We start from the raw sequence: 14,945 nt of genomic DNA, 5'->3' as shown, positions 1-14,945 counted from the left end.
AGTCCCACGAAAAAGATGAGTTAAAGTGCTGGGTCTGAGGGTACAATTTAACCTCATTATCCCGAGTCTCAGCCGGGACATTCCTGGCACAGGGCAACTGGGACCTGCAGGGGGTCTGCCGCTCTGGGGTCACTCCGCTGCCCTTTTGTCCTCTCGGAACGGACCAGCCCGAGGACTCCCGCCTCCCTTCCCCGCTGGATCACGTCCCCCACCGCCGCCTCGCTCCTTCTCACCCTGCCTTGGCTTTTCAACGCTCCCACTTACCGACCCACCGCCGCCACCCCGACGGCAAAGCGCGGCGGGGACCGCGGCGCCCCCGCCACCCCGTTTCTCCTCCCGGGCACCCCCAGACCTCGCCCCCCGCCGGCCCCTCGGACAGGCGTCTCCGGGGCCGCAGGCGCCCCCCACCACCCCGCTGAGTCCGGGCTACCACCCAACCCCACGGCCCCTCTCTCCGGCACCCGCCGGGCGGCGAGAGGAGGCGAGGTGGGGCCGGGGCTGCGGAGCCCCGCTGGGGCAAGTCCCCTGGAGCCGGGGCAGGGAGGGGGGAAGCGCTTCCCACCCTCCCCCTGGGGGAGCGAGCGCGGGGGGCACCATCCCCCGGGGGGACCCCAGGAGGCCCCGCCGCCCCCTCGGACTTACTTCGGGCGGCGAAAGGCTCTTCTCCCGCAGCTGAGAGGGGCGAGCCGCGGGCGTCCCCGGTGAGCAGCGACTACCGCTGCTGCTGCCGCCGCTGCCGCAGCGCGTCCCTTCGCTTCCCCACGGACGGGCTCGCCGGCCGCCGCCTCACGCCCCGCGCCCCGTCTCTCTCTCCCGCCGGAGATTTCTCGACGAGATTTTTATACTGGAGGCAGGGAACCTGATCCGCGCTTTGACTCAGCAGAGCCCGGGCCGCAGCGAGGCGGCGAGAGGAGGGAGGCAGGCGGGCGCCGGGGCAGAGCGAGCGGCCGCGCTGCCCCCTCATGTGATGCGGTGGGGGCGCTCCCGCCGGGCGGGTCACCCGCGGGGCAGCCTCGCCCCCGCCGCCGGGGGGGGGGGGGAGGGGAGGTGTGGAGGGGTGTGGAGGGGTGGGGCGGGGCGGGACGGGGGCGATCCGCCCGCGGACGGGGCTCGGCGGCAGCTCCCCTTGCGCCCGCCGCTGCGGGGGAGCCCGGTAATGGGCTCTTAAGCCCAGGCAACTCCCCCTCCTTCTCCTCACGGCACCCCCGGCCGCTGAGGGCGGGGAGCCGAGGGCGGGGGGGAACCTCACGGTACCCCGCGGCCGGTGCGGGGGCTCGCCGGGGCTTCATCTACCTTTGCAGGCACAAACATCCGCGGCTTTTGCCCGGGTAGCCTTTGGCTGTCGGGGTATGGGGAGCTTTAACTTTAGCCTCGCTGACTTCCAGCTTGCCGCTTAGACCGCGGCAGTGTTGGACTGGAAATACTGCGGGGGGGGGGGGGGGGGGAGCCAAAAAAAACCCAACTTTTAATTTCAACTTGGGCTGAAAGTGCCACGAGAACAACTTTTGTCATGGCGTTTCAACACTTCTGGTTGTAGTGGTTGCTGGAGTTATATCAAGGCTTTCATTTAGGAGCAGGCTTTTCCAAGTTTTAGGTTCATTACATCCATTGAGTAAGAGTGTTCCCCAATCCACAGCTTAATTTAAAACTAAGTGGACTTGTTCCAAACTCCAGGCAATTTCTGTGTAATTCCCGATCCCCAGAGCAAGTCTCTGCCTTGATTTGAAAGACTGAGCCCGTTGACTGCTTGGGTCTCAGCTGGGGTTGCAGCTTGCAGCTCCTGCTCCAGGTTTGCACAGAAATCCAGTTCAGATTCTTCTCCTGTTTCCAGAGGAATGAGCTAAAAAAGTAATTTGTCTGGCACCGTACACATTGCATCATCTAACACCTACCATCTGTGACAATGAAAAGCACTGTGCGGCTAGTCCCAGCGTGGGCAATTGCACCCACCTGGAGTCTTTCTCAGTAAAGTAAACTACTCCCTTCCATCCACACCTTGGCATCTTCTTTTCATCACACAGTTATGTGTTTAGTCCTGGCGTGGCTGTTCAGGATTTGCACCACCGGCAGATTTAATGACAGTGATGTAATTTAAAACAACAACTATGATTTGCAGTGTAAAGTGGTAGCTTGAGATGGAGAGAATATTCTTTCTGGCAGCTGGACGAGTGGAAATGAGCTCTCAATAGTAAACCTAGTCTTTGCGTTTCAGACTATGCAAAGTTGAACGGATCCTTGATAGCTAGCTTGCACCTTCCTAAGGGCTTCTCAGTGAAATCCTGGCATCACGGTGCTAAGCACCAGGAACATCTACAAAAAAGGCCCTTTCCATCAAAAAACACCTGGTAGTGGTCGACACTTTAAGCCCTCAGAGTTTCTCCACACAACCACAATAGTGCATTCCAGATGGTCAATCATGTCTGAGTAACAAAGAGAAAGTAGGAAAGAGGACAAAGGCTGATCTGTAAGTTCACCTTGATTGAAACCAAAACAGATTGCATCGAAGTGAGTCAAGAGATCCCTTCCTTTCCGTATGGAAATCTACGTCTTAGCTACAACGCTGAAAACTTAACATTTCCAGCTTTTCGGAAAACAATGGAAACTTTCTGCAGAAAGCAACTGCTTTTCACAAAGAGGTGCTTGACGTTAGAAGCCTCATTTGTCCACTAAATTTTAGAAGCAATGCCAATAGATGATTTTTGACCAAATTTGCTCACAGCTTTTCTCCATACCTAGTTTTCCATAGCTCAAAAATTAATTTCCTGAAACTGAGTTTACATGCACAAAAACTAGTTTTGTGTGATACGGTTTGGGTTTTGATTCAGAAAGTCCAAAATAAAACTGCAGACAAGGTTAACACAGCTGCTCAGAGGACAGATTATGGTCTGAAGCACCCATGACTGAAAAAGAAAGCATCTCAGTTTTCAATTCACAAAAAGTAAATGTGTATTAATATTATTTCTGTCTCAATGGCACCTTGAGGCTTGACTGAGGTTTCCATTGCAATAAGCACTGTACAAGTACAGAAAGATATTCTTTGCCCCAAATTGCCCTCTGTGTTTGATGCCTTTGATATTAATGGAGTATAACACTTGAATTTCTTGACTGAACCTTTGCTATTGAAATAGAACTTGTAAAGACGTAGAGGGAGGTGAGACAGTTGGTGAATACAGCAATCTTGGGAGGACCAATGTAACTTCTTTTGCCAAGAAAAAGTCATGAGCTATATGTTAATCACAGCCTCAAAGGTGCCTATTGTGCTGGTTCCCAGTGGGAAAGAACAGGACAGCATGGAGAAAAGGGGTTGATGGAAGATAAGCTATGACCATTTACTTGCCACAGGGCTATTTTCCTTATTAAAAAGAACTGTGAAGTGGGAGAGGCTTATTTCAAGAATTACTCTGCTGTTTTGCCTCTTCTGACTTTGTTTTCCAGCCAATGCTTTATTTCCTACATGATGTCTGGAACTACAGGCTAATCTACGTTTCTTGTGACATATAGACAAATCCATACTGAAAAAATAGTTTTTGACTCTTACTTTTCTAGTCTGAACACGCAGCTAACCTAGAAAGGAGAATTTGCTTGCAGATTGCCAGTGATACTTATCTTTAAAATCCTCGACATTTGTTTACAGCTGCTGGTTCCACTCCAATCAAAAAACAGAGGTGAGGAATGGACTGGCAGCTGTAGAAGTCCAGTTTCTACTTTTATGTATCCTCTTTGCTACCCAAACAAAAATTGGCAACCTAATGAAAGAGAGAGAGGGGGCTGAATTTTCTTTTAAAAAGGAAAACTGAGGGTTAGGGCTATAGGAAGTTATAAAGGACTTCTGATTGATGCCACATGCAAATGCTCTCATACACAATCCAAAAGTATTAGATCGCAATTAGAATCCTAATTCAATCAGTAAACGTTCAAGTCAATTTTGGGGAAAGAAGCTCCCAGCATTAGACGTGGTTTGTGCCAAATGTAGAAAGCCGCCCTTACTAAATTTCCTCTCACTGAGTTCTTTTTCCTTTGAAAAGAACCAAATTTTCCCCTTGAAGCTGGGTTTTTCAGTACTTTTAGGCAGTCATTTCACAAGCCACCTGAAGGAGATAGTTACTTGGATCTCACCAGCTTCTAACAGGAGTTTGCACTTTTTTCCAAAGATGCCCTTGAAAAATTCTGACTCTAAAGCTCAGACTACAAAGTTAGAGGACAGGGCTTTATGCAATTTGCTCCCAAGAAGCGCTTCACTGTTTTCGGTCCCACTGCTGAGTAGAATGAGGCTGTACTTTTCAAAAAGCAAACACCACCCCTTGCGCATGAGTTAAAAGGTCAGCTCGAGCTGAGCTTGCCTTGTTTGTGTCACATACACTGTAAATAGCAATTGCTTTCTCTCGCCCTCCCTAGCCATCAGCAGCAGCAGCTCCAGGAAGATGTAACGTGATTCCAGGAAAGCAAAGAAGAGAATTCGATAATAGTGTAAAGATTTTTTCACCTTTTGCTCCATTGTTGTTCCCAAGCTATTGAGCTGCCAAAACCTGGCAACTGAGTGCCCTGCATCCCCACCCCTGTGCTAAGATCAGATTTCCATTAGTGATACTGAATTATTTAGTGAATGCATCGAAGACTGAAATCAACTACTTCTGAGCTGTGTACCTTCTCACTCTATCTTTCATTTCAAGTCCGCACAATGGCAGGCGTATTGTCACAGAGGCCATCAATCCTATAATTAGAGTAGAAAAATCCATGGAGTTCAAAAATGATAATTCATACCTCACTCTCCAGTATTAAAGTAATCCAGTATATAAAAAAATCAGATTTCCCAGATGTATGCGGAAGAAGGCAAACAGAGCATGAACCCAGAAGAGTTACTCTTTCATGCACATATGCGAAAAACTTAAGATATTTGAAAACAAAGTCGGTGTCCCAGAACTTGGTCTTAAGCTTCAGTCACCAAACTGTGAATACATGTTGTAACTTTACACATTTGACTGATTCTATTTTCTACAAGGGGATTAAAGCTCTTGTGCTCAAAATTATTCATGTGCATACATCTGCATGTTGCAGTTTGAAATCCACAAATATAATGCGACACAGCAGGCCTTTCCAGATCCCCAGCATTTAAAAGACTGCTGTTCATATGTTGGCTTCTCTCGCTATTTTCTTCTTTTGTGCTGGCAATCCTGGGAATGGAAGTCCTCCATATCCAGGATTTGAAGTCTATTATATATAAAAAAAAAAATCTTAGCTATATGTTAAAAAAATTGCTGCTTTGAGTACACTATCGCTTTTTTTTCCTATTTAAATAAACACGTTCATTTCACTCCGGTTTTACAGTTTGGGGTGACGTATAAACCAAAACAAAATGGCATTCTATTTTGAAGGGCTGAGTAAAAGCTACCATTTTTGTTCTATTTTCTGGATTTTTGTCACTATGTATTTCTGGGTAAAAATCAAAGCAAAGTGCAGAAATAAAACATTCTTCCATTGAAACAGAACCAATAAAATTGACATTTTGATTTGGTTTCAAACCTCTGGCAGAAAATTACTGAACAAATAGAATGCAAATTTCCTTTTCAGTTTCTCTCAGGAGGAACTTGATTTGTTAATACCTGTTTTTTCTCAAATCACTATACCCACACGCCTAACTACGCTAGGAAAGGACTGGCTTTAGAAATAGAGAAGGTAATATTTATAATCCCACTGAATCAGTCCTTGATACTTCGTTAAGACAGTCAGCTAGTATCAGTCGCAGTACTAAATAGCTTTCACCTAGGCACTGAACTGAAACGGTCAATTTTATTCTCAGTGACAAGCCAGCAATAACAAATCTGAGGCGCTAACTACACAGCAGGCAAGTGACTGGAAAATGAAAAGTATTCTGATCATTTGCCTATGAGCTGAATCATAACACACAACCATTTTCCAGTTAAAAGGAAAACTATGGTAACCACATTTTGAAATACATAATCAGTACCTTTCATTCTAATGATGCTTATATAATTAAAGAAATAATTCTTAATATATTCCCTTAAGAATGAATTACTACTATTGTGGGGAGCGACCATTAGGACACTCTCTGCATCCACAGTATGATGCACCCAGCACAACTCTGAGCTGAATGTATGAACAAAGAAGAAATTCCACTTATCAAAATGTCCTCTTACCTTTTGAAATGATTTGTTTGTCAATTTGTAAAGGGTTCACCTGTGTAATTATAATGATGCTAAACTTCACATTTAAAGACAAATATAAGTGGTTTTGACAAGTTTTCCTTATGTGCAATCAAATGATGAGATGTTCTCCTTCAGTGCAAGTGCAGAACAGACAGCTAAATCCTTGATTATGAATTTTAGTCAAATCACAGCGCTAACAGGAACACTGAGACTATAACATTGACAAGTAATTATCAAACATGTTCAGAAATACCATTACCAAGACTTCTTTATAGCTGGCTCTTCCAAGACTTCAGTAGCTTAGCCTCAGTCCACAGTTGAGCTCATCAGCTCACTATTTCAATGGTTACAGTACAAGCTTGCATATACTAACAAAGGTTTTTTTCTTCACTTTAGCTAGTAGCACTCGCTGTAGTAAAGTCAAGCCTGCACTGAAACTGACAGTTGTTGAAGTAACAGCAACTCATCCATAAAGTAGGACATAATAAAATTCAGGCCCAAAAAATGGTCGCTCCCGAGGATGATAGGGTCGCAAAAATCTTCAGGTTCTAGCTTGCTAGCTAGATATTTTCACAAGAGAATAAAATTAAAAGTGAAATTGTATTTAAGTTAAGTAGTACCCTTTTCCTGCTACCATTTTTAGAAATAACTATGGCAAATGGGAAATTTAGGAGATATATAATGTATAGAGGTACACACACACATGCACAAAATGAGAAACCAACATAAAGGTCTGTTGTCAGAAGCATAGGAACTGGAAGACTAACAGCTATAACCTGCGCATGTGCAATGCCTCATTAGTTAATGTAATGGCCATGATTTTCCCCCCATAAGAACAAAATTAGGTACATCTGTTCTTAACTTCCTGGCAATTTCTTGCTTGAGATTTGAGCCAGTTGCATGGCCCTCATAAAGCACAATACATCTTTGATGGAAACTCCTGTGGGATGCTGTTGGCTTCAATGTCAGCTTGATCTAGGTTTTCACGCTCAGGAGTTTAACAAAACATGGCATCATCATTCACAGACCTAGACCTGGACTGGTTGTTATTAAAAAAAAATGAACACATTAAAACCCTTTAACATTCACATTAAAAATTTCATACTGGTGTTGAAGTATGGGGACTACTATGGGCAATGCTAGCACTTCTTGCTAAATGACTCGAGTTTTTCCCCAAAGACCTAGTTCCCAGCATTATGTGATTGCATTAGACACACAGTTTTCAATAGCAAAAAGTGAACAAGCAAACAATGGGGAGCAAGTCCTGATCCTTCCACTCCTGCTTTCTTACAGGAAAAGTACAGAATATAAGTGTTAAAAGGCTGTTAAAAAATCCAAAGTTAATAAAAACGTTCAGAATATGTGTTAAGATCTATAACATAAACTTATATATCGTAATACATAACACATATAACTGTTTAAAATTTGGAGCCTGTCTGATGAGGTCTTTTTTTCACATTTTTAACTCTTGGAACTGTCAATATAGTGAGAAAGACTTAAGAAAATAGCCATACTTACATGACATGTTGTTTTCTTTTGTTTTCTCCTCCAGCACATTCTTTACTTCAGTGGTTCCTTCTGCATATCAGGAATTTGAAGGGGGTAGGTATCTTCCCGTGCAGAATAAATTCTGATGTCACTCAAACAATCCTAATTTTAGGCTTATTTTGACAAAACCACTATAGCTATTGCTGGTAATCATTTTGCCTATACCATTCATTTTTAGAGTGAAATTATGGAGATTTTAAAAGGAGGTGGGTCTGATCAAACATACTTGGTTTTACTTTGAGCAGCAGGAACAATCAGGGTAACTGCACAATCTACAGCTCTTTTGGTCTTTGGGCTTATTATTTCTACTGACAAATGGATAGGAAGCAGGGTCTCATCCTCTGCCTTCTGAGATCCATCAGGAACTTTATGCCTTTTGAAGATCCCATGAACTTTTAGTATTATATATGCAATGTTTAGAACAAAGGAACACAATCTTAGCTAAGGTCTGTAGTCCCTTTTGTCCTAATTTTAGTATTAATGCTAATTACTGTATGCCATTATTGATGAAATGATATTAACGGGCTTGCAGAACCTGAGAGGATAGATGAACTTGTACCTCAGTAGCAATATTCTTGTTTTTGCAATTTGCTTTTCAACACTACAAGAGATTGCATATACTTTTACTTAAAGCTCTTCAGAATTGTTTTTGCCTCCCCAGGCTATTCTTTTTCCAATTATTTGGGCTAAACACTAAGATATTGCAAAGTAGACCTTTCCAAACAGTTAGATTGAGCTCCATCTCCCTCTCTGCATCTCCACCCTCTTCACCATTCTTCCCACCCTCTTTAAATAACCTGCGTCCTTCTCTTTGTCTAAATGATGCTAATGTAAGATCCTATTAGGACAGCGTAAATAATGCATATCTAGAAATTGCACCATCGTCAAGGAGTTGGAAGCAGCAACAACACAAGATTTGTGTTAGGAACCACTGTTGACTGCCTAAAGGCAGTATGATATTTAATGAAATGTTCACAGTATTATAACAAAATGCTTATGCTCCCGGTATAATTTGCCTATTTACGTTTCCCCCATCGTATTTTTTCAGGAGGTAGAAAACATGAGTCTTTAACAAGGAGTTTGTATGAGTCTATGACCCTGCATCACTGTTGTTGTCTGAACTCTTTCTTTAGTGACATGGTTTAGATTTTGATTAACTTTTTTTTTCTTTTTTTTTTTTCTTGTGACATCTGTTTTGTTTCAGCTGTCTGGGATAGGAAATGAGGAGCACTTTCATAGTTGGATTGCCTGTCTTTATGCTAGCATCTACAGGTACCATTCATTTTCCAGCTGAAATATTGTTTTGGAATGTTGTAAAATGATACTCCCTTTATGTCTCAAATTATTCCTACAGTGTTGGTCAAAAAACTGAGAAACACCTAATTTTGAAGCATAGTCATAGGACCAGATCACAAGTGTAATTCAATGCTCTTTATATAATGTTTTTCCCCTGGTTGTTCTGATGATGAAAGAAGTGCTGGGAATTTATGAACTTGCTTAGCAAGTGTGTTTTTTGTGGGTTTTTTTAATTCATGAAATTGAAAAGTGAAGATGGGAGAAGTCCCTGCAAACTTATATACTACCTGATCTGGCCAGGAAAAAGTCATCGTCATGGGGTCCTGGTTTGTTAACAGGGATAACATTTTTATTCAATCCTATATGAACCCTCACAGCTGGATTTTTCCCCACAGCCTGTCTGATACTCAGGTTCATCCTGTAAGGAATGCCCAGATCAGACTGTAGGCAGACATGCGTTCAAACGCTCCTCACTGTGGCACCTATTCTTACCTATGATTTTCCCCAGTAACATAACAAGCCAGCTGCGTGAGTGAGTCAGAAAAATTACCTAGCACTTTGCTAGAAGAATTTATCTAGGAAGGGGGTTTAAGGAAAATTTTGCTGAGTTTACTGTTATTAAAGAAAAACAGGTAAATCCACTGGAATTTGCACCTTCTCAGGCTGTGATAACAACATGTTCAGAAAACTTCAAGATCGCAGGTACTCAGATTCACTGAACACCAAGCTATTGCTCAAGATGTCACAAAACTATTATTGATTCAAACTCGCCTCTGATTACAACTTTTCAAAATTCAAATCTCACCCACTAAGATTATTGAACAGAATTTGAGAAAGGCCAACAATACCGTTTTAACATTCAGGTGCTTTGTTATTTGGGACAGTTGAGAAGAGGAAGAGTATTGAATCTGAAACCACTTCAGAATACAGACCACTGTTAAGCTCAGGCTGTCTAAAAAATGAAGACAAATTAAAGAAAATGGAAAGTGATTTCCTGTTCCCTGTGTGCAGAATTACTTGACCAACATTGTGAAAACTCTAACACTCATAACTGTAAAAGTCATTAACCAAATGTCCTCCAGCTTGAAGAAGTCTTGTTTCCTACATCTCATCAATACTTAAGATGTGGGACAAGACTGAATTGCTATTTTTGACCACCATTCTTATGCCAAATTTTGTGTTATGACGTCTGAAAAGCATTTGCTTAATTAACATATGAAGCAGACTAAATTAGTCACTTCTGCTTAAGGTTTGTTTCTTCATGGTGGAGAACAGTTTTTTGTGGTGGTTTTTTTTTTAATTAATACTTCAGAGCAACAGCTAAGAATGGGCATATTTATTTTGAGAAGATGAGTTTGAAAGGTTGAGGCAAATGGAGAAGGAAGGCTTCGAACCATAGCTCTACCTTAAGTATAATTAGTTTTATTCAATTGTTATTAATAACTGTAGCACATTTCATCTGAGAACTGAAAGCTTCAGCAATATTATTGCCTGCTGTATGCTGGTGGTAAAACTGATGGTTAGGAAAAGTTAAATCCAGCATTTACTTTTTTTTTTTAAATTAGTAAGTAAAATAAATGCTGAGTCTTAAGTTCAAGCCTCTGGATGCTAGCTTGCCTCTGTGTGTGTGTGTATGTGTAGGACACAAACTGGACACTCTCTGCCACCAGAGTTTCAGCCCATGCATTATGCCCGCTCCCATCCCATGACAAACAGCAGTAGGCACAGCTTGCTTTTTTGTCTTGTGGCTGCATCAGACCTCATTAGATTCCTTTATTTCATGGTTACGCAAGAAAATGATGACAAGAAAATGACTGAAAGACAGTGGTGGTTGAGGTCTGAGTCAGACTGCTGAACTGTATCTACGGCATGACACCTGCATAGGAACCTACACCTAATACCCTTGCGGCAGGAAAACAAAGAATTACTTACCTGCTTGCCTGGAAATTGCATTTGCTTCTTCCAGTCAAGCACACTGCTTCTCCATGGCCACATATAGGTAAGCATGAACACAGCTGTACCCTGGAGCAGATCATTTTTTAACTGTTACGCTTAGTTCACACTGAGATAAAACCATTTTGTTGTTGTTGTTGGCCAGTAAGCTGGTATTTGAACTGGTGGGGTAAGCAACTCTGTCTTATTCTATGGACTAACAGAGGACACAAGCCCTAGACCAGGCTCTGTAGTGCTTTTCAACTCTATGCTCACTTTAAAAGGGACAGAAGAAAAACAAAACAAAAGGGAAAACATTTCCATATCTATTGTTTTAGGGGCTCAGAATCAGACTTTTGCCTGGTGTCATGTGTATCAATGGAAAGAATGTGGCAGGGCTGCAGGCTGTCCCCTCCTTCTCCTCCCAGTTTCCATTTAAAGGCCCAACACGTTTGAGAAGAACAAATCTGTTTCCTATTTTCTGCACAATAGGGATGCAACTTTTAGCTTCAGGGGACAAAAAAACCCAACAACTCAAAGCAAAGTGCATAAGTTCATGAAACAACCCTCAGCACAAGAGAGACTGCAGAAACTAGAAAATTCAATAGGAGACACATAGTGCAATAAAATTTTCCAGATGTGAAGTTAATGTAGTGCGAGCCAGGGGACTTGAAGGTCTGTTCTTTTTTCTAGCAGTTATTTCCTGGGTGCCTTTGAGTAAGTGAAAGAAACCTCTCTCTAGCTGGCTGTGGTGTGTTCAGTCCCTGACTCTACAAGTCACACACCTTTCATGTTGCCTCAGATTACCAAAGTGGGGGCAATAACAGTCCTTTTGTTTATTCATGTACCCAGTTCCTTAGAGCAAGTACTTTTTTCTTTCTTTCTATTTTTATATAAACCCAAGGAAGGCCTTGGTAAGACCTAAATAATGGTCCTAAACACAAGGATCTGATCCTGATCACCCTGACCTAACGTAGAAGTTGACCCTGGTTTGAGTGTGGGGTTGGAGCAGATGTCCCCACCAACCTAAATTAACCTATGTTTATATTTCACAGCAATAGAAATTCAGTGTGTGTTTTAATAAGCAGATAGGTTTGTCATGAAAGTCTGCACATTGCCAAACTGCAGCTTTGGGATCCAGACAGCTTTCTACAGTTCCTAAAGCCTTCTTGTGGGAGGTTACTCCTGGTGACTCCCACATCCATCTTGGATTCCACAGGCTCATAGAGCTGTGTACAGTTGGTGAGCCATAACCCATCTCTCACATTAAACAGCAGGTGCAGTTAAGCCTATTTCTGATGTGAGATATCTAGGAACAGCAAAGACAATTTGTGAAGGCAATCAGTCACTCAGTGAGAGCTAGCCCCTTCCTTCCCTCCCCAGAAAACTGCGGGTAAAGTAGAGATTCTCTGACTTGGAAAGGCTTTGAGCAAGTCTCCCAGTGGTGGCAGACCTGGAAACCTTGAGCAAAAAACTTACCCCCTGCAATTAAGGAGCTCTGCTGTGTTTAGCTGAAGAGGATGTTGCATGCATTGCCTGTGAGCAAACAGCCACCAGAGAATATACTGAATTTGTAGCATCCATCTCCCCTCCCCATGAAACAATCCATCAAGTGTTGACTAAATGCTGTGGCTGCAGAACCTAAGTGAGCTTTCTTTCCACATGAGTAGAAACAACATCTCTTGCTGCGTGTCCGAAGGAAGCCTGTAGTCACCTGCTTTTGTTTGCTTGTGCTGTTTCTGTGATCTAGTGAGGATACATGGCAAAGAGTCGCAAAAAACTCTCATACTGGTTAGGAAAGAAGTCAAGCAGCAACAGGGAGGTTCAATATGTCTGGGTAAGACAAAAGTGGAGAACTGAGACAATTACAACTAAGCATCACAGTCTGGAAGCAGAAAGTTCATCGCTGACATCAAAAACTTCATCTCCCCAAGAGATAGGTAGCAAGAAAGAATCTAACGCAAAAAAACTACCTCTGGCCAATTGCAATGATGTTTCTGAATTATCCACCAATCCCAAGTCTTTCAATCCAAGGCCTTCACATGCATATAGTAATTTTTACAGATGTCTTTTTTTTGGATGACTGAATTGAGACAGTGAAAAAGGCTGTAATTTAGAAGGATCTGTGAATCTATATTCTGGAAAGATTAATATCAGTGTTTGCTAATTGGGGGGGGGGGGGAAAAGGATACTCCAGATACTGTATTGCTGGCTTTTCAAAATCAGAATACAGAAAATTATAGAAGCTTTAAAAAAAAAAAATCTTAAACATGAGAAGGTTGGAGGGTATTAATATTCCAAATCAAACAGTGCCTCATAATCCTAATTAGCCCTTATTCTTTCCCCCACATATGCACACAGGTGCTTAACTTCTGGCTACAGATCTGACCTCCTTCATTATTAAAGGGGGAAAAAATCCCAGATGATCTGCAGAGCACTGCAATACCCAACTAGGTCTCCCAGGAGGAGGTGACTTTTTAGAGATGGGCACTACAAGTACAATTCAGCTTGGCTGGAAATCCAGTGTAAGAATTTCAGGGTGACTTGTGGAGTCATGCACTCATGCAGCTACAGACATACTGCTCACATGGGTTTATATTAGGGGACATTTCAATCTACAAGCTTCAATCTGCAAGCTGTCCATTGGTTTACCATAACATTAATTCTGGTCACATCTGTGAATATTCAAATTTCAGGCCCTCACTGCAACATTAGGTGGTACATAACTGAAAATTAAAATGGAAAAGCTTAAGTGACTGAAAAGACTATGGAGAACTTCTAATAGCTGTGTTGCACTGAGAAACTGTTAGTTATCCAGTGACCCCTTATTCTGCAATCATCTCAGACACAACTGATTATATCTGCCCTTCCATCTTACATTTGGTAGAAGGCAGAAGGGAGAAACAAGGAAAAAGAATGAACAGCCAGAATAACGAACCCTTAAATTTATGAGGCGCCTTACATCCCAGTATTACCTACTGCAGGGATGATACTGAGACCCATTAGCAAAATGCAGCTACTCCTGGAGATAAATATATATTCATAAATGGAGTGAGAAAGATCAGAGCTTGTTAGAATATCATCAGTTCTGTCAGCAAAGAAATTTATGTGATACATACATGCATTAACAGAAGCAGGCAGGTAATCACACCCTATTTCTAGCAAATACAATCCTCAGCCTGCTGGCTAATTATGTCAGCAACAAACCCCCAAATTCTAGACACCAAACACTAGTCTTGAATCACATAACAGCATTTTTTGACGCATGGTGGTTCGGGCTGGATGAGGCTTTAGGATCCAAAATACCATTCAGAGCTACCTTTTTAATCTTACTGTTTCAGTTTTAGATCTCTTCTTCATTCTCCTATACCCTTAAAAAAAAAAACAAACAAGCAACAACAACAAAAAAACCCTCCAACTACTATGTGCCTTCCAGCTTTTGTCCAGCATAACAGAACATCCAGCTGAACTGACCTACACCCACCCTTTGGTGAGAAGCCTCCTGCTTTCCTCTAACTTCTCCAGAATGCTGCATCCCAAAGCCGAAACTTCTCAAATGAGAGTGAATCACCCTGTGCAGTTTCTTGCCAAGCCGTTAGGTGCTTTGGTGTCAAATGTTGAACAGGCTAGGCTACGGTCAAAAGTTCTTCTGACAGTCAGTGCTACTGATTTTTGTTAGCTCCCTGATTAGATAGCAAAATTATTACAGATATTAACCAGGCAGTGCTTCACCTGGCTTCCTATCACACTACAGATTGTCCATCTGAGTTTAAGTCCCAGCGGGTAGCTCCCATTTCATATCCATGGGACACAAAATCTTTATTTTTCTGGATCTTGGGATTCACAGCTCATCTTCCTACCTGTGGGATTGCTTGCCTTACTGAATGAAAGCAGCAGGATCCATGCAGTTGGCACACTCACTTTAACTCCACGTTCACAAAAAAAAAAGTTCCTAACAAACACACAGAGAAGACACACACTCACACATCCCTAGTGCCACTTAAA

The 14,945-nt window shown here is 42.6% G+C and overlaps 1 protein-coding gene across 1 annotated transcript in view; it reads right to left on the bottom strand.

The window, feature by feature from the left end:
• PTN (pleiotrophin) overlaps positions 1-947 on the bottom strand; it is an 81,326-nt gene extending 80,379 nt beyond the window's left edge. The window contains exon 1 of the mRNA XM_076340366.1: positions 643-947. The gene's annotated coding sequence lies outside the window, so the exon portion shown is untranslated. The remainder of the gene's footprint in view (positions 1-642) is intronic.
• Positions 948-14,945: the final 13,998 nt, after the last annotated feature.

The sequence above is a fragment of the Aptenodytes patagonicus genome, chromosome 1, assembly GCF_965638725.1.
Source record: "Aptenodytes patagonicus chromosome 1, bAptPat1.pri.cur, whole genome shotgun sequence".
NCBI classification, from domain to species: domain Eukaryota; kingdom Metazoa; phylum Chordata; class Aves; order Sphenisciformes; family Spheniscidae; genus Aptenodytes; species Aptenodytes patagonicus.
Note: the sequence above shows the minus strand (reverse complement) of the source record. Positions and strands in the feature narration are given on the sequence as shown.